This window comes from Dendrobates tinctorius, unplaced genomic scaffold (genome assembly GCF_039654945.1).
Source record: "Dendrobates tinctorius isolate UK_male_01 unplaced genomic scaffold, ASM3965494v1 ptg000013l, whole genome shotgun sequence".
Taxonomy (NCBI): Eukaryota; Metazoa; Chordata; class Amphibia; order Anura; family Dendrobatidae; genus Dendrobates; species Dendrobates tinctorius.
Window position 1 is genome coordinate 1,889,566 of NW_027361681.1, and position 19,969 is coordinate 1,909,534.

Genomic DNA, 19,969 nt, shown 5'->3' on the forward strand with positions numbered 1-19,969 from the left:
TCAAAGAGATCAGGTAACCTCTAAGATGAATCCCGGCCAAATGTCCCTGGTCCATCTTAAATTTGTTAAAAATTTGCCTAATTGGGAGGAAAGTTTCGTAATGTTCTTGGTTTTGAATCATGGCTAGATAAATTTCAAATTAAATCTAAGGAGGATGCTTCCCGTTATTTCATGTCTTTTGTGCCTCCTGAGTTCATGTCCCATCTTAAAGCCCAGCAAGCAAAAGGAATTCAGTATGATCTGACAGAACCCCAGGGGAGAATGAAGTTTGTGATCTCACAGAAGTTAGGGGGGAGAAAGCCCTCTCCGGCATTGGTAGATTCTTTTAAAATTAAGAAGGAGAGTGATCTCAGGATAGAGGCAGATAAATGGGTTGCAGCCTGGTGTGTTGTGTTTGATAAGACCTTAGATACTATGGACCAGGGTGATAAATTTGCTATGATGGAACAATTTGTAAAAAAGGTGTCCTTGGATGGAGTTTTTAAATCAGGAGTTTTGCAAAATGCTGAATCTATTGAAGATGTTGTGGAGGCTTTGTTAACCAATGTTAGGACAATGCAGTCCGAGGTGAAGGGTGATGAGTCCAATGTTTTTGCATACCATTCACCTCAGGGTGTATCTGCTGATTCAGGGAGGCCAGGAATTCAGGCGGGGGTACCGCCAGCTGCCGAAAATGGGCAGGTCCCGTTCAGCAGATCCCCCACAGGATCCCATGAGGGGTCCTCCCTCGTGTTATCTTTGCGGACAGCTAGGACACGTTAGACGATTTTGTCCCAACCTAGTGCCAGGGACTGAACCCCAGGCGCCATTTCACCCCCAACAGCCCCGGGAATTCTCTAGACCGCCTTTCGGAGTTAGATCTCCGTATCCAGCAGTGAATGACCCTAGGCAGTATCAGCAGTATAATAGTCTCCAAATGGTTAACCCAGTCTCTCAGGAGCCTTCTGCTCCCGCTCCTTCCCCAACAGCTCCCACTCATCCACGCCTGGAGATCCATGCTATTCAGGGAGGGGTCACTCCTCCTCATCCCTATGCTCCGCTGATGAGGGAGCTACGGGAACATGAGGACTGGACCCTGACTAAGGATCTGTGGTGCCCCTGAGGCTCAGTTGCCACAGAGGTACTGCACCTTCTCCTAAGGTGTGGTGCCCCACCATCCAGGTAAGTTGGAGGCTCCTGACCACGCTCTAACACTCGCACCCCACACAATAGAGTAGTTCAGCAAAACCACATTGTGCCTCCTTGCTTAGAGAGAAGCAGAGCACCTTTGGTGGTTCCCTGCTTGGAACACTAAACGTGCTGGGAGGTGGGTGGAGTTGAGAATACATATAAAAGATCAGGAAGGTTTTAGGATTGAGGTCAGTCTGAGGGAGGAAGTCACTCAGAGAGGAGTGAGGAAAGGAAATCCCTGGAAGAGGGATGGAGGAAGGAGTGCTGCAGCTGCCTCAATGATCTAAGCCAGCTGGCACGGGAAAGGAAAGAAGGAGAAAGACATTGAACCGAAGCCTGAGCTTCCATAGAAGGGAAAGACAAGTACGGAACGTAGGAGTGAAAGGGAACACAGAGGACGTGGGTTAGAGGAAGAACCCTGCCTAGAAGTTCTAAGCGCAAGGCCGGGGCCCGGTCCCCGAGGTTGTATGGACACTAATGGTTCTGCAGCAGACACCGGTGGAGTAGTGGGCTGTAAATGCACTAGTCCCATCTAAGGCTTGGGGGCACAACAGCAACACGGATAGAGAGCCGGGACTCAGGAGTAGAGAGTCCCCGAAGCAGGCTACAGCTGTCTGCCGTACAAGTAGAGTTCTTGGGAACATCTGTCAGGAGGAACTCCAGTGTAACTCAGTACTAGGAGATCTTCACACTTAAAGGCGCTATAGAGGAGACGTTCAGAAAAGGCACATAAGTTGGCGGAGTGTTGGAAGGGGGTATTCCATCTTGCCTGAAGGTTGACTGAGTCCCTGACCCGGAGGACACGGCACAGAAGCGGGCACTACAGACTGTGAGTAAAGCTTTGGAACTACATGCCCTGGTGTCCTCCATTCCTTCCTGCATCCGTCCGCCTGGTACTGCTACATCCCCTGCACCAAACACTACACCATCTAAGTGTCTCTTCACCTATCCTGCCCTGGGACAACAGCCCTGCCTGTGGAGGGCTATAACATCATTGCTGCACCACACCATCTGTCCCGGAGGATCTGTCTGCAGCGTCGGCTTAACACCTCCCTTGCCGAACACCACAGGTGGCGTCATAAATCATTCCTATACCAAATTTCAACCATTGTCCACACGTGCAATGAACATTTCCGCTGTCTAAAATGGGAGCCCAGGGCCACGGACCGGGTCACAGCTGCCGTGACAAAACCCTCTCTTGAAGATCCGCGGGCCCGATACCGAGTACCCCACCAGCCCTGGGAGGGCGACCCAGATGTAGCAGAGCTGTGTGTGTAAAAGGTGTACGGAGTGGAGCCGTGTGTGTACGAGGTGTACCGAAGCATAGCCGTGTGTGTACAGAACGGCGAAGCCATGTGTGTACGAGGTGTACAGAGCAGAGCCGTGTGTGTATGAGGTGTTTGCAGCAGTGGAGTCATGTGTGTACGAGGTGTACGGAGCGGAGCCGTGTGTGTACGAAGTGTACTAACTACATTCCACCATTTCTACACCGGCCTTTGCTTGGGCGCCCGGGGCCACGGACCGGGTCACCGCTGCTGTGACACATCCCGCTGACACCGGCCCCGTACCGAGTACCCCACGGCCCTGGGAGGGCGACCCAGATCTCTTTGGGGCGGAGGTGGCAGCTGTTGGACGGAAGCCGTGTCCAGATGGGGGATGGATTTTTCGGGCTTCCCACCGCAGGTAACACTGATTGATGGGGTGCTCCCCCTGTTCCCTTACCCTCCTTGCCCCCCGTTCCCTGGGCAAGGACAGAGAACCTTATGTCAGAGGGAGAATAGAGGGGCTGCCGTGGGAAGACATCCTCATCGATACAGGAGCCTCAGTTTCAGTAACAAGACATAAATTGCAGTCACCCCCTGGACTGCCTGAGACTACTACTTTGGTAGGATTTGAGGGCTCCTGTATTCAAGCAGCAAAAAGTCGTCCAGTGAACCTGAGATTTCAGGACACAGGGGGATCGAAGCAAAAGGGTCTTCGATGCACTTTTTGGGTAAACACACAGTTACGGTCCACTATTTTGGGTACTGATGTTTTGGGAGCAATGGGAATTGCTGTTGATTTATGTAACAAAGTCTTGTGGCAGAATAAAGAAGCCACTATCTGTTCTGTAATTGTACCTGTGGAGGAGGAAGAGGAGAGTCACAAATTACCCATTGCTAGTTTCAGATTATGTACTGATGAAAATCTTGAAAATGCTGACAATGATGTTTTGAAAAATGAATAGAAGCAAAGGTTCCCTGAATTGTGGATCTCAAAGAAAACTGATTGTGGGTTAATGCAAACTCAGGTTAAAATTGATGGTGAAAAACTGCCACCTTTCCAGCGTCAGTACCGTATTCCTGAGGACGCAATCCCTTACATAAGGGTTGCAGTCAGTGAATTAGAAAAGCAAGGTGTTGTTGTGAAAGGTAATTCCCCATATAACAGTCCTATTCTACCTGTAAAAAAGGAAGATGGCAGTTTTCAAATGCTGGTAGACCTGAGACTTGTAAATAAGTACACTCCCTCAGCAGCTCACCTTTTTGCATCTGTCCCTGAAGTTATGTCACAGCTGAGGAGTGATTATAAAGTGTTTTCTTGTTTGGACATTGCAAATGGCTTTTTCTCAGTACCCCTACACCTGAATCTGCCCTCCGCTTTGCATTCACTTTTGAGAATGTGCAATACTTGTTCACGCGGTTGCCCATGGGATTTCACAGTTCTCCTGTGTATTTCCATCAGGCATTGGCTCAAGTGTTAGAACCCCTTGGCTACGGAGTCAAAGTCCTACAATATGTGGATGATTTATTGATTCAAACTGTCGATGAATGTGAACACAAAGAGACCCTTGAGAATGTTTGTCAGGCTTTACAAGATGCAGGACTCAAAATGAGTCTAGACAAAGTACAATTGATTAAATCAGAGGTTAAATTTCTGGGTGTGTCTGTCTCAGCAGAAGGAAAGAAACCCATGCATGACAGGGTTAAAGCTATTCAAGCTGTCCCCATACCAACTAATATTACTGAGCTCAGAAATTTTTTGGGTCTTATCAATTTTTCCAGAGAATTTATTGAAGATTTTGCTTATCTGGCTAAACCACTGTATGATTTACTCAGAGATGTTGATAATGAATTTGCCCCTATCAATGTAGAAGGGAGCAGCCTTACAGGCTTTTTAGGGATTGAAGCATGTCCTTACGGCAGTTACTGCATTGGTTAACCCAGCCTTTCTACATTCAGACTCACACCGGTGATGTCTCTATTTCTTCTGTGCTTCTACAAAAAAGGCCCAAAGAAAGCCCAGAAGTGTCTAGTCAGTTGTATGCCCTAGGTTACTACTCAAGGTTGCTCAACCCCGTGGAAAAAGGATTTACTTTGTGCATGAAGCACCTACTGGACGTGCACTGGACTATGAATCAAGTGAGACATATAGTGGAATTTGCTCCTTTAATTTTCCAAACCCCGCATGTTACTTTAAAAACTTTGTTGAAAGGGAAAGCATCAGGTACTAATTCACAGAGAATGGCCCAATGGATCATTGATTTTGAGACTAGAGACTTACAAGTCGAAGTGGGTGAGAAATATCACTTAGCCCAGATGATGCAATATGCAGGAAAAAGTCACGATTGTCAAATTAAACAGGCTAATGTCACTCCCTCCCCCTTTCAAGCAGACTTCCAGGAGGGAGTCCCTTGTGCCTATATTGACGTAGCTTGATATTGGCATGAGGGTCACTACGTCACAGGCCTCGCAGTGTGGCTTCCAGCTAAGCCACTGCTGCTGCAGTATAAACTCCCCGGTCACTTTTCTGCTCAGAGAGCTGAATAGGAAGCAGCTCTACAGGTCATTCTTGTGTACGGAGCCAATGAATATCTTCAGTGACAATGCATATGTTGTTTCTGCCCTCACCGTGTATCTCAATGTATGGGCCCTGAGGGAGATGGTTGACTCACAGAATAAGTCTTTGCAACATTCAGACATTCTCAAACAAATTGAGCAGCGGGGCAAAGAATTCCCAAATTTATGGTCCTTCTGTAAAATTAAAGGGCACCAGAGGCTGATTCCTGATCCCCACATCCTTGGCAATGCATATGTAGACCACGCAGCCAAGGAAGCTGCCCTTATGGGCGATGACAAATATCCCCAAGAAGACATTGCTGCAGTCACTAAAAAACCCAGAGAGCCCCCCTTGTTTTTTCTCCTCTTCAAGATCTTGTGAAGGCACAGGAGCAGGATGGAGACTCATCCCTGTTCAAATCCCTTGAGTCCCTGCCCATTGAGGGGTAGTGCCTGTACTACAAAAGGGTTAATGACAGGCTAGTGCCTTACATCCCAACAACAATGATTAAGTCTTTGCTCAAATTTCAAGCTACAAAGGTGTTAAAATTGTTCATATCAATCATTGTAGACTTCTTAATTATTTTACTGAGATTTCTGGTAAGGACGGATACTCCACTTTTTTTCTATTTTCTTCAGGTCAGCTGAAGATTTTCATATTCTACTCTTGGGACCATGAACCTATTGGATGTTCAGGAGATGTTTCACACTATACAGTGGGACTCTGATATTGTGAGAGGGGGAGAAGATCAGGAAAATCCAGAAGCCAAAGAATGAGAAGAAAAAGACCAATAGACTTAATTATTGTGCAACTTATTTTTTGGGGGACTAATATTTGAATTATTTTTTCTATTATATGTTTGTGCTATTTTTAGGGATTTTTGCCTTACACACACACACACACACACACACACACACACACACACACACACACACACACACACACGTGCATAAAGCGCTGAATTACCTCAATATTCTTATTTTTAATAATTCACCCATGAATATTACAGTACTGTAGGTTATACTCTGGGCAGAGTACAAGAGGGGGACTAGTAAGAGAATGGTCATGATGAACCATGCAGCCATCTTGTAAAAGTTAGGAAAAGATTCAACTTTTACAATAGAACTAGTAACATAGTAACATAGTTATTAAGGTTGAAGGGAGACTTTAAGTCCATCTAGTTCAACCCATATCCTATCCTAACTTGCCCTAACATGTTGATCTAGAGGAAGGCAAAAAAAAACCATGTGGAAAACAGTAAGCTTCACATTGGGGAAAAAAATTCCTTCCCGATTCCACATACGGCAATCAGACTAGCTACCTGGATCAACGCAATATTAAGGAAACTAGTGTGTATACCCTGTAATATTATACTTTTCAAGAAAGGCATCCAGTCCCTTCTTAAATTTTAGTAGGGAATCACTCATTACAACATCATATGGCAGAGAGTTCCATAATCTCACTGCTCTTACAGTAAAGAATCCACATCTGTGAGTATGCTTAAACCTTCTTTCCTCCAGACGTAGCGGATGCCCCCTTGTCCCAGTCACAGGTCTAAAATTAAAAAGATCATTAAAAAGGTCTCTGTATTGTCCCCGCATATATTTATACATTGTAATAAGATCACCCCTAAGCCTTCGATTCTCCAAACTAAATAACCCCAGGTGTAATAACCTGTCTTGGTATTGCAGACCCCCTAGTTCCCTAATAACCTTGGTCGCTCTTCTCTGCACCCGCTCCAGTTCAGCTATGTCTTTCTTATACGCCGGAGACCAGAACTGTACACAGTATTCTAAGTGTGGTCGCACTAGTGACTTATATAGAGGTAAAATTATGTTCTCCTCATGAGCATCTATGCCTCTTTTAATGCATCCCATTATTTTATTTGCCTTTGCAGCAGCTGCCTGACACTGGCCACTAAATGTGAGTTTGTCGTCCACCCATACACCCAGGTCCTTTTCAGTGACAGTTTTGCCTAGTGTTTTACAATTAAGCACATAGTTATATATCTTATTCGTTCTACCCAAGTGCATGACCTTACATTTATCCCCATTAAAGCTCATTTGCCATTTATCATCCCAAGCTTCTAGTTTACATAAATCCTCCTGTAATATAAAATTGTCCTCCTCTGTATTGATTACCCTGCAGAGTTTAGTGTCATCTGCAAATATTGAAATTCTACTCTCTATGCCCCCTACAAGGTCATTAATAAATATGTTAAAAAGAAGAAGCGGGCCCAAAACTGACCCCTGTGGTACCCCACTGCTAACCGTGACCCAGTCCGAGTGTGCTCCATTAATAACCACCCTTTGTTTCCTATCCCTGAGCCAGCTCTTAACCCACCTACACATATTTTCCCCTATCCCCATTGTTCTCATTTTATGTATCAACCTTTTGTGTGGCACCGTATCAAAAGCTTTTGAAAAGTCCATGTACACCACGTCCACTGCATTCCCTTGGTCCAGTCCTGAACTTACCTCTTCATAAAAGCTTATCAGATTAGTCTGACAGGAACGGTCCCTTGTAAACCCATGATACTCCAGTATAGTATCTCTTAGAAAACCCTCCAGGATTTTACCCACCGTTGAGGTTAAACTTACTGGCCTATAATTTCCAAGTTCAGTTTTTGTCCCCTTTTTGAATATTGGCACCACATTTGCTATACACCAGTCCTGTGGTACAGACCCTGTTATTATGGAATCTTTAAAGATTAAAAATAATGGTCTATGACTGTGCTAAATTCATGCAGTACTCGGAGGTGTATCCCATCCGGGCCTGGGGATTTGTCAATTTTATTGATTTTTAGCCGCCGCCGTACTTGCTGCTGGGTTAAGCAGGTGACATTTAATGGAGAATTTTTATCCCTGGTCATGTTATCCGTCATGGGATTTTCTTGTGTGAATACTGTTGAAAAAAAGTCATTTAGCATATTGGCTTTTTCCTCATCCACCATTTCACCCAGACTATTTTTAAGGGGGCCAACACTATCATCTTTTAGTTTTTTACTATTTATATAATTAAAGAATATTTTAGGAATATTTTTCCTTTCTCTGGCAATGAGTCTCTGTCTCAATCTTTGCTGTTTTGATTTGCTTTTTACAGAATTTATTTAATCTTCTGTATTTAGTTAATGCCTCATCACTACCTACTTGCTTTAATTCTCTAAATGCTTTATTTTTGTCACTTATTGCGTCCCTTACAGCTCTATTTAGCCATAGTGGCTTCCTCCTATTTCTAGCATGTTTATTCCCATACGGTATATATTGTGCACAGGTCCTATTCAGGATGCTAATAAACGTCTCCCATTTTCTTTGTGTATTTTTATGTCTCAGGATATCGTCCCAGTTAATTGCACCAAGATCATCTCTCATCCGTTGGAAATTTGCCTTCCTGAAGATTAGTGTCCTTGTAACCCCTCTACTTCACATCTTATTAAAGGATACATGAAAACTTATTAATTTGTGATCACTATTACCCAAGTGACCCCCAACCCTTATATTTGATATGCGGTCTGGCCTGTTGGTTAATATTAGGTCTAGCAGTGACCCCCCTCTTTTTGGGTCCTCAACCAGTTGTGAAAGGTAATTGTCTCTCATAGTTGTCAAAAACCTATTACTTTTGCTGGAACTGCAGGTTTCGGTTCCCCAATGTATTTCAGGGTAGTTGAAGTCCCCCATAATAATGACTTCTCCTTGAGTCGCAGCTTCATCTATTTGCTTTATGAGGATATTCTCTGTTGCTTCCATTATTTTTGGAGACTTATAACAAACCCCTATCAGTAATTTATTATTTTTCCCCCCTCCCCTTATCTCTACCCACAGGGACTCTACATTTTCATTAGATTCATATATATTCATCATGCGTCCCCTATCTTTATCACTGAGGATGCAGGCCGTGCGCAGTATGCGTTCTATCGGCGCCTGCCTCCTTTTGACGGTGCGCCAACCAGCGCCAAACGCAACCTGTTGCAATTTGGTTGCAGTCGGCGCACCGTCAAAAGGAAGCAAGCGCCGCCAAACGCATACTGCGCACGGCCTGCATCCTCAGTGATAAAGATAGGGGACGCATGATGCGTCATGCGCCCGGAGGTGGAACTACAGGCGGAGGTGCGGCAGGGGGTGGGGTTTAGCGGCGGCCGTGCGCAGGCCGATGCTGCGACCTTTAACGCAAATGTGAAACCGGCCTAAGATGTACTTTGGAAAAGTGGATGTAAAATGAGATCATGTCTCCTAGCAAACTTGGCAGACGTGGATAAAAGAAAATTGGATCAATAGGGGAATAGGGTTAACAAATATATGGTCAATGTGTGTATACGTGATAGTGTTGGTAGAGAACAAACTTATTAAAATGTCAAATGCATGGATTTAGGCTGGAAGCAGTGATAAAATTGAGGACAGTAGCTATAGATAGCAATGACTTTTATGGGTTTTAGTGTTGTTTGGGGAAACGTTAATTAATGTCGTTGTATTATGTCATTATATTCTCTGCTCTAAAACACATGGTTCTCTAGAATTATCATGTAAACGCCCTCTGTGGCAAGATGCAGTTTTCTTTGTTCGCATTATGTATAAGAAGCCCCTGTTACTGTTGCTCGGGGCCATTCCACAGCCATTATGCCACTGTACCTTTCCATCGCCAGATTTCTCAGCGACTCTTCGCCTGTGTGGATCCCTGTTTTGTGCCCGCATGCTTCAGCTCTACTGACTCTCTGTACCTGTGCTGCCGTGTATCTCTCAATAAACTTCAACCTCAGCTTGATAAGAGGACTATCTACATCTTTTTCCCGGCTCTTCCAGCTCTCAGTAAGGACTTTTTCTTACAAAGTGGGCATTTGAAGAGTGGAGACATTGGTTGGAGGGAGCAAGACATCAAGTTGTGGTCCTCACCGACCACAAGAATTTGATTTATCTCGTATCAGCCAAGCACTTGAATCCTAGACAGGCTAGGTGGGCCTTGTTTTCACACGTTTTAATTTTGTGGTCTCCTTTCTTCTGGGCACTAAGAATGTTAAGGCGGACGCCCTTTCTAGGAGATTCTTTGCGGATTCTCTTGATGTGACCGAGCCTACTACCATTCTAAGTGAGGGTGTAGTTTTTTCCACCATCTCACCCGATTTGAGACGTGTCCTGGAGGAATTTCAGGAGGACAAACCTGAACGATGCCCTATGGGAAAATTGTAGGTCCCTGACATACAAGGAGAAGAGGAGAAGAGTAATGTCTGAAATTCATTGCTCGGCGTTAGCTGCTCATCCAGGTATTTTTGGTACCAGAGATTTGGAGAGTCAGTCTTTTTGGTGGCCTGACTTATCTCGTGATGTCAGGAATTTTGTGCAGTCCTGTGGGACTTGTTCTCGGTCCAAGCCCTGTTCTCGTTCTAGTGGTTTTTTGATGCCCCTGCCGGTGCCCAGGAGGCCATGGACCCATATCTCAATGGATTTTATTTCTGATCTCCTTGTATCTCAGAGAATGACTGTTATCTGGGTGATCTGTGATAGATTTTCTTAGATGGTCTATCTTGTACCACTCCCAAAGTTGCCATCTTCTTCTGAGTTGGAGCCCTTGCTTTTACAACAGGTGGTTCGTTTGCACGGGATTCCTAAGAACATTGTGTCGGATAGAGGAGTCCAGTTTGTTTCCAGATTTTGGAGAGCTTTTTGTTCTGAACTGGGAATTCAGATATCTTTCTCCCCTGCATCTCATCGTCAGACCAATGGGCAGACTGAGAGAACAAACCAGACTTTGGAATCCTATTTGAGATGTTCCATATCTGCTGATCAAGATGACTGGGTCTCATTTTTGCCCTTGGCCGAATTTGCGCTAAACAATAGGGCTAGTTCTGCCATTTTGATGTCTCCTTTTTTCTGTAACTTTGGGTTTCATCCTTGATTTTCTTCGGGGCAGGTGGAAGCTTTGGCCTGCCCAAGTGTGGATTCTGAGGTAGAGAGAATACAGCAGATTTGGACCAAGTGCTGGATAAGTTTGTCCCACTCTCAGGAAAATCCCCAACGGTTTTCCAACTGGCATAGGACCATTGGTCCCTGGTTGAAAGTGGGTGATATGGTTTGGTTGTCCTCAAAAAACATTCCTATGAAAGTTGCGTCTCCAAAATTTAAGCTAAGGTTCATTAGACCTTATAAGATTTTGAAAATTCTTAATCCCGTTTCTTTCTGTTTGGCCCTTCCAGTTACATTTAAGATTCATAACGTTTTTCATAAATCTTTGTTGAAATGGTTTTTGGAGCCAGTAGTTCCTATGGCGGCGCCCCCTGACCCTGTATTGGTTAAGGGTAATTTGGAGCATGAGGTAGAGAATGTATTGGATTCTCGTCTGGCTAGACGGAGACTCCAATACTTGGTCAAGTGGAAAGGTTATGGTCAGGAGGATAATTCTTGGGTCTTTGCTTGTGACATTCATGCTGAGAGATTGGTTCGCACCTTTCACCGGGCCCTTCCTGATCAGCCTGGTGGCATGGGTGAGGGTTCGTGACCCCTCCTGTTGAGAACACTTTTGACCTGGCTTCTGAGTTTTGGCTCCCTCTGGTGGTTGCTGCTGGAAATGGAGCTGGTCTGGCTGACAGAAGTCAATCACCTGAGCAGGATGATTGAAGGTCAGGTGTTACAGACTGGAGTGATTTAAGTGAGCAACCTTCCCTCAGCTCTTGCCGGTGATTTGGATTTCTACCTGAGCATTTTGGAAGTCTGCTTGCCTCCTGCTTCATCCGGCATCTTTCAGATAAGTTATTTGTCTGCCTGAATCTTTTTGCATTTGCTCCATTTTTTGCTTTTCTCTGATTTCTGCCTTGCTGGTGTGAGTCCAGCCTGGTTCCCTGCTGGGACCTGTGCTGGACTCTGTTTCTTTTGCCACAGCTTATGTCAGTCTTGCAGTGTTTCTAATCCCCTGTTGTATCAGTGTCGTGGGGGAGAGGTCGTGTGGCCTCAGTATTTTTGCATACCAGACGTGTTGGAATTTTTCCTAGGGTTTTTTGCGTGATTGCAGACAGCATCCTTTCCTGTCCTATTCTATCTAGACAGTTTGGGCCCCATCATTTTTCTGCCTGTGCTTGTGCCTCATCTTGTCTCACCGGCAATATATGTTCGGGGGCTATCTATTCCTTTGGGGGTCTACTCCGGGGCAGTTTAGCTTTCCTCTTTCTCTCTTTAGGCTTAGTTAATTCTTTGAATTAAAAACACATGTGATATGCACACATATGAACAAGTCGGTAGGACACTGTTCATACCACCCACTGACTCAAACATAAACAGAGAGCACAGAATGACAATTGTGCAGAAATATCCTGCAGTAAAACATATAACAGTAGTAGTCAGCAAGTGCTGATGAAAAGATGATAATGATCATCTGTGCTACCTGTTTGTGTTTTAGTTAATTCTTTGGCTGTCTCGAGGCGTCTAGGGCATCCTAGGTACATCCCACGGCTAATTATAGTTGTGTTGTCAGTTTAGGGGTCTGCAATCCGCTAAGTTACCAACCTCTCTGGTTATCTGGTTGCCTCGCTTATTCCCCTGTTATCCTCCTCGGTCCCCCACATATATCGGGAGAAATTGCACAACAAACTGTATGGTGCAATTTCTCCTGTTACCCTTATGAAAATGCAATATTTTGTGCTAAAAACCTATTTGTGGGGAAAATTTGATTTTTTTAATTTTACGGCTCAACATTATAAACTTCTGTGAAGCAATGTGCTCACCATACATCTAGATCAGTTCCCTAAGGGGTCAAGTTTCCAAAATGGTGTCACTTGTGGGGCATTTTCATTGTTTAGGCACATCAGGGGCTCACCAAACTTGACATGGCATATGCCAATTGTTACACCAAATTTTGCATTCAAAAAGTCAAATGGCGCTCATTCCCTTCTGAGCTCTGCTGTGTGCCCAAACAGTGGTTTTCTTCTTCATATTGGGAATCGGCATGCTCAGGAGAAATTACACAATGAATTTTGGGGTCCATTTTTTCCTGTTACCCTTGTCAAATTAAAAAAATTTGGATCTAAAGTCAAATTTTGTGAATAAAAAGTTGAATATTAATTTAAAAAAAAAAAAATTACTGTGAAGCACCTAAAGGGTTAATATCTTGTGGTTTTGAGCACCTTGAGGGGTGCATTTTTTTAGAATGGTGTCACTTTGGGGTATCATATAGACCCCTCAATGTGACTTCAAATGTGATGTGGTCCCTAAAAAAATGGTTGTGTAAATTTTGCTGGAAAAATGAAAAATTGCTGGTCAACTTTTAACTCTTATAACGTCCTAAAGAAAAATGTGGTTTTAAAATTGAAGTAGACATGTGAGAAATGTTATTTATTATCTATTTTGTATGACATCTCTGATTTAAGGGGATGAAAACTCAAAGTTGGAAAATGTCCCAAATTTTCACCAAATTTCTGTTTTTTTTCACAAATAAACGCAAGTCATATTGAAGAAATTTTACCACTATCATGAAGTACAATATGTCCCAAAAAAACAGTCTCAGAATCACTGGGAACCGTTGAAGCGTTTTAGAGTTATTACCTCATAAATTGACAGTGGTCAGAATTGTAAAAACTGGTCTGGTCATTAACATGCAAACCTCCCTTGGGGGTAAAGGGGTTAAAAAATATATTAAAAAAAATCTAAAATTTCTAATCACTCCTCTTTTGCCCCATTCAAAATAATAAACGGATCAATAAATGGCGGAACGAGAAAAAAAAAATCAAAACTCCAGAATTACGGTACATTTTTTGGTCACCACAACATTGCCATAACATGTAATAACAGGCGATCAAAGCATCATATTTACCCCAAAATGGTATCAATAAAAATGTCAGCTCGGAGTGCAAAAAATAATCCCTCAACCATCTCCTTATCCCCAGAAGTGGAGAATCTACGGGTGTAAGAAAACGGGGCCATTTTTGCTTCTTATAAAATTTTGATTTTTTTTCTTCACCACTTAAATAAAAAAGAACCTACACCTTTGGTATCTGCCTACTCGTACTGAACTGGAGAATCATAGCAGCAGGTCAGTTTTACCATATAGTAAACATGGTAAATTAAAAAAAAATTAAAAATTAAAAAACACAACTGTGAAATTATACTTTTTTAGCAATTTCGCCAAAATTGGAATTTTTTTTCCTGCTTTTCAGTACACTATATGGTAAAATCAATGAAGTCATTCAAAAGTACAACTCATCCCACAAAAAACTAGCCCTCACTTGGCCATATTGAAAGAAAAATAAAAAAGTTATGGCTCTGGGAATAAAGAGAACAAAAAATGAAAGCGAAAAAAAGGAAAATAGCAAGGTCGTGAAGAAGTTAATGGACCAGTGATAAAATATATGATCTTTAAATAAATTATATGTTTCAGTAAAAAAAAATTATAATTGTCTCCTACAAGCTGAGCCCTGCCACACTAAGTAAAAGAGAAATAGAGGCTTCATTTACTCAAATATTGGTCACTTTCATTTTCATTACCTTTTTCTTGAAATTTGCTTCTAGGAATGACTGTCGCTGTTAAATGTGTCATCCTTGCACTGTGGTCTTATTAGTCATATGATAGTAATAAAAATGTATATTTCCGATCATGTATAACATCTGGGTCCTGATCCATTTCCAGGGAATTTCCACCTATGAATAAGTAAACAGAAAATATAACACCCAGCAACTTTTTAATGTACAGTACCTTGAAAAAGTATTCATATCCTTGTGCACTTTTCCACATTTTTTATCGTTACACCCAAAAACTTAAATGTATTTTATTGGGATTTTGTGATATACCAACACAAGGTAGCAAGTATTTGCGAAGTGTAAAGGAATGCTACAAGATTTTCTAAAAAGATAAAGATGAAAATTGTGATGTGCATTTATATTCAGCCCCCCTAGCATATCTTGAAATAAAATCCAAAGTGACCAACTGCCCCTATAGAATTAGTAAATCGAATCCACCTGTGCGGATTTATTCTCAGTATAACTATAGCTGTTCTGTGAAGGCTTCAGAGGTTTGTTTGAGATCGCTTTCCCTATACTATAAGTGACCAACCATGAAATGCAGTAAGACATTATCACAACTATGTGCAAGTAAACACAGTAATATAGTAAAACATAAGGACAAAACAATGGTAATACCCAGAAGAGGTCGCAGTACCATTCATAAGTGGGGTAATACATGTACACATGTAGCAGTACCAGTAAGCAAAGCGTAATAAATACAACAAAGAACATTTCTTACTTACAGGGCTGGTTTTAGGCAAAGTGGGGCCCTAGGCAAAGATTAAAATGGGGCCCCAAAAGCTAACATATTGCACATCACACAGAAGCATTTCGGTTGTATTTATATGCGCTAAGTTCAGGCCGCTAAATGAGTGTGATCCACAATATTGAAGTCGCTCAACACTTGTTTCCCGGCCTCTTTCCACCGTCTGAGAAAGAATGATGGGGACAGAACAATCACTAATGGATCACTAACAAATCACCATACAGTATCATGTTATCAGCAGCACATCTACAGTTTACACCCCATAGTCCTCCATATAATATAATGTGCCCCATAGTCCTCCATATAGTATAATAAACTCCTCAGTTCTCCATATTGCATAATTCACTCCCCATAGTCCTCCATATTTTGTAATACACTCCCTATAGTCCTCCATATAATATAATGTACTCCATAGTCCTCCATATAGTATAATACACTCCTCAGTCCTCCATATAGTATAATACACTTCCCATAGTCCTCAATATAGTATAATACACTCCCCATAGTCCTCCATATATTAAAATACACTGCTCAGTCCACCATATAGTATAATACTCTCCTCATAGTGCTCCATATAGTATAATGCACCGCCATAGTCATCCATGTAGTACAATTCACTTCCCATAGTATAATGCACACCATAGTTCATCATATAATGTATTCTCCATAGTCCTCAATACAGTATAATGCAGCCCACATAGAGCATAATGCAGCCACCCCACAGAGTATAATGCAGCCCCGCCATACAATATAATGTAATCCCCATAGAATATAATGCAGCCCCCCTCTTATAGTATAATGCAGCCACCCCTTAGAGCATAATGCAGCTACCCCTCAGAGTATAATGCAGCTATTCCACAGAATATAATGTAACCCCCCATAGAATATAATGCAGCCCCTCCATAGAATATATGGCAACCCCCTCATAGAGTATAATGCAGCCCCTTATATAGTATAATGTAGCCCTTCTCATATAGTATAATGCAGCCCCCATAGAATATAATAAAGCCCCCATACAATGTAATCTAGCCCCCACAGATAATGCTGCCCCCCCATAGAATACAATGTAGCCTCCTCATATAGTATAATGTAGCCCCCTCATAGAGTATGATGCAATCACCGCCCATAGAATATAATAAATATAATACAGCCCCCCATAGAATATAATGTAGCCCCAAATAGAATAAAATACTGCCCACCTCCCCATATAATATAATGTAAGCCCCCATATTATATAACACAGCCTCCCCCATAGATTATAATGTAAAATGTACCCCCTTGGTATATAACTCAGCTGCATAGTATAAAGCACAGCACCACCATGGTATATAGAACAGCCCACCATGGTATATAGCACAGTACCACATGGTATATAGCACAGCCCACCATGGTATATAGCCCAGCATGGTATGTAGCCCAGCACCAAATGGTATATAGCCCATCATGGTATATAGCCCAGCACCACATGGTATATAGCCCAGCACAGTATACAGCCCAGCATAGTATACAGCCCAGCACAGTATACAGCCCAGCACAGTATACAGCCCAGCATAGTATATAGCCCAGCACAGTATAGAGCCCAGCACAGTATACAGCCCAGCATAGTATATAGCCCAGCATAGTATATAGTCCAGCATAGTATATAGCCCAGCACAGTATATAGCCCAGCATAGTATACAGCCCAGCACAGTATACAGCCCAGCACAGTATACAGCCCAGTATAGTATATAGCCCAGCACAGTATACAGCCCAGCATGGTATATAGCCCAGCACAGTATACAGCCCAGCATTGTATATAGCCCAGCATAGTATATAGCCCACCATAGTATACAGTCCAGCATGGTATACAGCCCAGCACAGTATACAGCCCAGCATGGTATATAGCCCAGCATAGTATACAGCCCACCATAGTTTATAGCCCAGCATGGTATATAGCCCACCAATGCCACAATAGTATATAACCCAGCACAGTATACAGCCCAGCATGGTATATAGCCCAGCATAGTATAAATACAGCCCACCATAGTTTATAGCCCAGCATGGTATATAGCCCACCAATGCCACAATAGTATATAACCCAGCACAGTATACAGCGCAGCATGGTATAAAGCCCACCAATGCCACCATAGTATATAGCCCAGCACAGAGTATAGCCCAGCATAGCATATAGCCGCGCCCCCCCAGAATGGCCCCACAGTCCAGTACTCACACTGATATATTAAAAAAAACCAAAAAACTATTCTCACCTTCTCCTTGTGCCCGCGCTGCTGGCTGCTCCTGTCTCCTGCTCTGCCGGCACACAGTGAGAGTGCGATGATGTCATCGCGCACCCGCTGTGTCAGTGGCAGAGCGGGGAATGATGGGAGAGGGAGCGTTGGCTGACGCTCTCTCCTCCATTATTGCTTTGAACTGTACTGGCAGTCGCCGGTATAGTTCAATGCGGTGGCGGGGGGAGTCGGCACTGGGGGAAAGCGGGCCCCCTGCTTCAAGGGGCCCTATAGCAGCTGTGTGATGTGCCGCTAGCTGGGGGCCCCTGGGGGAGCGGGGGCCCTAGGCAGCTGCCTGGTCTGCCTGCCCCTAACGCCGGCCCTGCTTACTTAACCCCTTTACACAGGGACTCGTTCCTTTCATAAGAGAAATGCTGGGACCCAGTTGTCAATTTGTTTCTAGTGGGAACAGTAGAGGAGCCGCATAACAAACTTTTAAATAAACTGTTTTGAGAATCGCAAACAGGCAGAGAGAAGTAAAGCATACACTAACAGAGTGCAAGGTCCACATCTTGAAAGCCCCCATACACATTAATTGAAAGTTGCTGAACCTGCTGACCATCTCCCAATCTGCTGTGTAAGGGGGTCTCCTGACAGAAGGATTGGGCAGTTGGAATTTCATTGTGTTTTCAGAGTAGATGGCTTCTACCAGACACCTCTGTCAGCGGCTTACCTCCTCTCTTCCTGTTGAAAACGCATGCAAGTTTAACTCTAAACGGTTATATGGGCCTCTAGGGTTCTCTACAGGGGATCTCTTTTTTGTAAAGTGTGTCGCTCACTCTTATGAACTTGATGGGATCATATATTACGTGAACACTTATTTATCTTCCATGAGAACAAAATGATCGGTGGTCATAATTCAACATGCCAGTTCCTTTTCTGCCCAGGTATCATCTGTCAGGAAAAAGTCTCCTTCTGCTGACAGTCTAATGTGTAGGGGGGCATTAAACTAACCAGGTCTGATCTTCCATCATCACCATCACATGGAAATTTTGGATCAAGTAAATCAAGAGTTCCCAAAAATTCTAAGGGCTTATGACCCAGAAAATGCAGCAGGACAGAGGAAGCCTTTCCCAAAGAGAGACCCTAACTGCCATGTCCTCATGCACAGAAAACCACCATGGTTACTTACCGGTAGCCGGTTTTTCTGGAACCCATGACAGCACCACCTGAGAGAGGGATCCGCCCCGCCAGGACAGGAACCTACTGAGACATAAGGGGCGGCACCTCTCCCCCGCTTCAGTTGGGTTACAGAGCATTGAGAGGACTTCCCGGTTAGTTACATGTTTTAATCCAACACCACAACACTCAAAAACACCCTACTAATTGTGCACACCCATACGGTGAAAAGGGGGGGGAATATACGGGTGCTGTCATGGGTTCCGGAAAAAACGGCTACCGGTAAGTAACCATGGTGGTTTTCTCTTCACCAATGACAGCACCACCTGAGAGATTTTTAGAGACTTCGAAACACCTTAGGGAGGGACCACCGCTTGCAGCACCCTTCTACCGAAGGTTAAGTCAGCAGAGGAGGTCGCCACGGCTCTGGTGGAATGAGCCTTGATGCCGTCAGGAATCGGGATACCACTAGCTGTGTAGGCTACACTAATGGCCTCCCTAATCCATCTAGCAATAGTCCCTTTTGAAACCCCATAGCCTTTCCTGGCACCCTGAAAAGCTACGAATAGGGACTGGGACCCCCTCCACTGGCTAGTGACAGATATGTATTCTACGAGAGCTCTCTTAACATCCAGACTATGGAATTTTTCCTCCCCCAGATTTTTTGGGTTCTCGCAGAAAGATGGAAGGACAATTTCCTGACCCCGATGGAAATCTGATGCTACTTTGGGCAGATAAGCGGGGTCTGTTCTTAACACTACCCTATCCTGAAAGACTTGCGTATAAGGTGGATTTACCGAGAGAGCCTGTAAGTCACTAATTCTGCGGGCTGACGTAAGGGCCACTAACAGGATCGTTTTTAGGGTCAGAAACTTTAGGGGTAGCTGATGTAATGGCTCATACGGTTCTTTTGTAAGGGCTTCTAGCACCAGGTTTAAATCCCAGCGGGGGGGGGGGGGGGGGCGGTCGCTGCTGCGTGTCACATGTAGCAAGATCGCTGGTGAGGTCGCTGTTGCGTTGCAAAATCGGTGACGCTTCAGCGATCTCGCTAGCAATCTCGCTATGTGAGACGGGGTCTTAAGTAGTGACTAGCCTCACACATTTGCTTTGTAAGATAACAGCTGGTTAGAGGGAAAGCCCCCCACTGATTTAACAGTGATGACCTATTCTAACGATAAGTGAAAACTCCTTTAACAAAAACAAAATTCAAATATATACAGTGTAAGGCCGGGGTCACACTAGAGAGGAATACGGACGAGTGAGAGGCGTAAAAAGCACACATTAGACACGGACAAATGATTCTCTATGGGGTACTTCGCACCAGCCGTATATTTCTCATCCGTATTCTACGG

General features: G+C 43.7%; 1 long non-coding RNA gene across 2 annotated transcripts in view; it reads right to left on the reverse strand.

Annotated features, from left to right (window-relative positions):
* The window catches only part of LOC141067904 (uncharacterized), a 63,848-nt gene that overhangs the window by 22,970 nt on the left and 20,909 nt on the right, over nt 1-19,969 (reverse strand). For both annotated transcript variants that reach the window (XR_012226490.1, XR_012226491.1), the window contains exon 2: nt 14,451-14,603. This is a non-coding gene — a long non-coding RNA (uncharacterized lncRNA). The remainder of the gene's footprint in view (nt 1-14,450; nt 14,604-19,969) is intronic.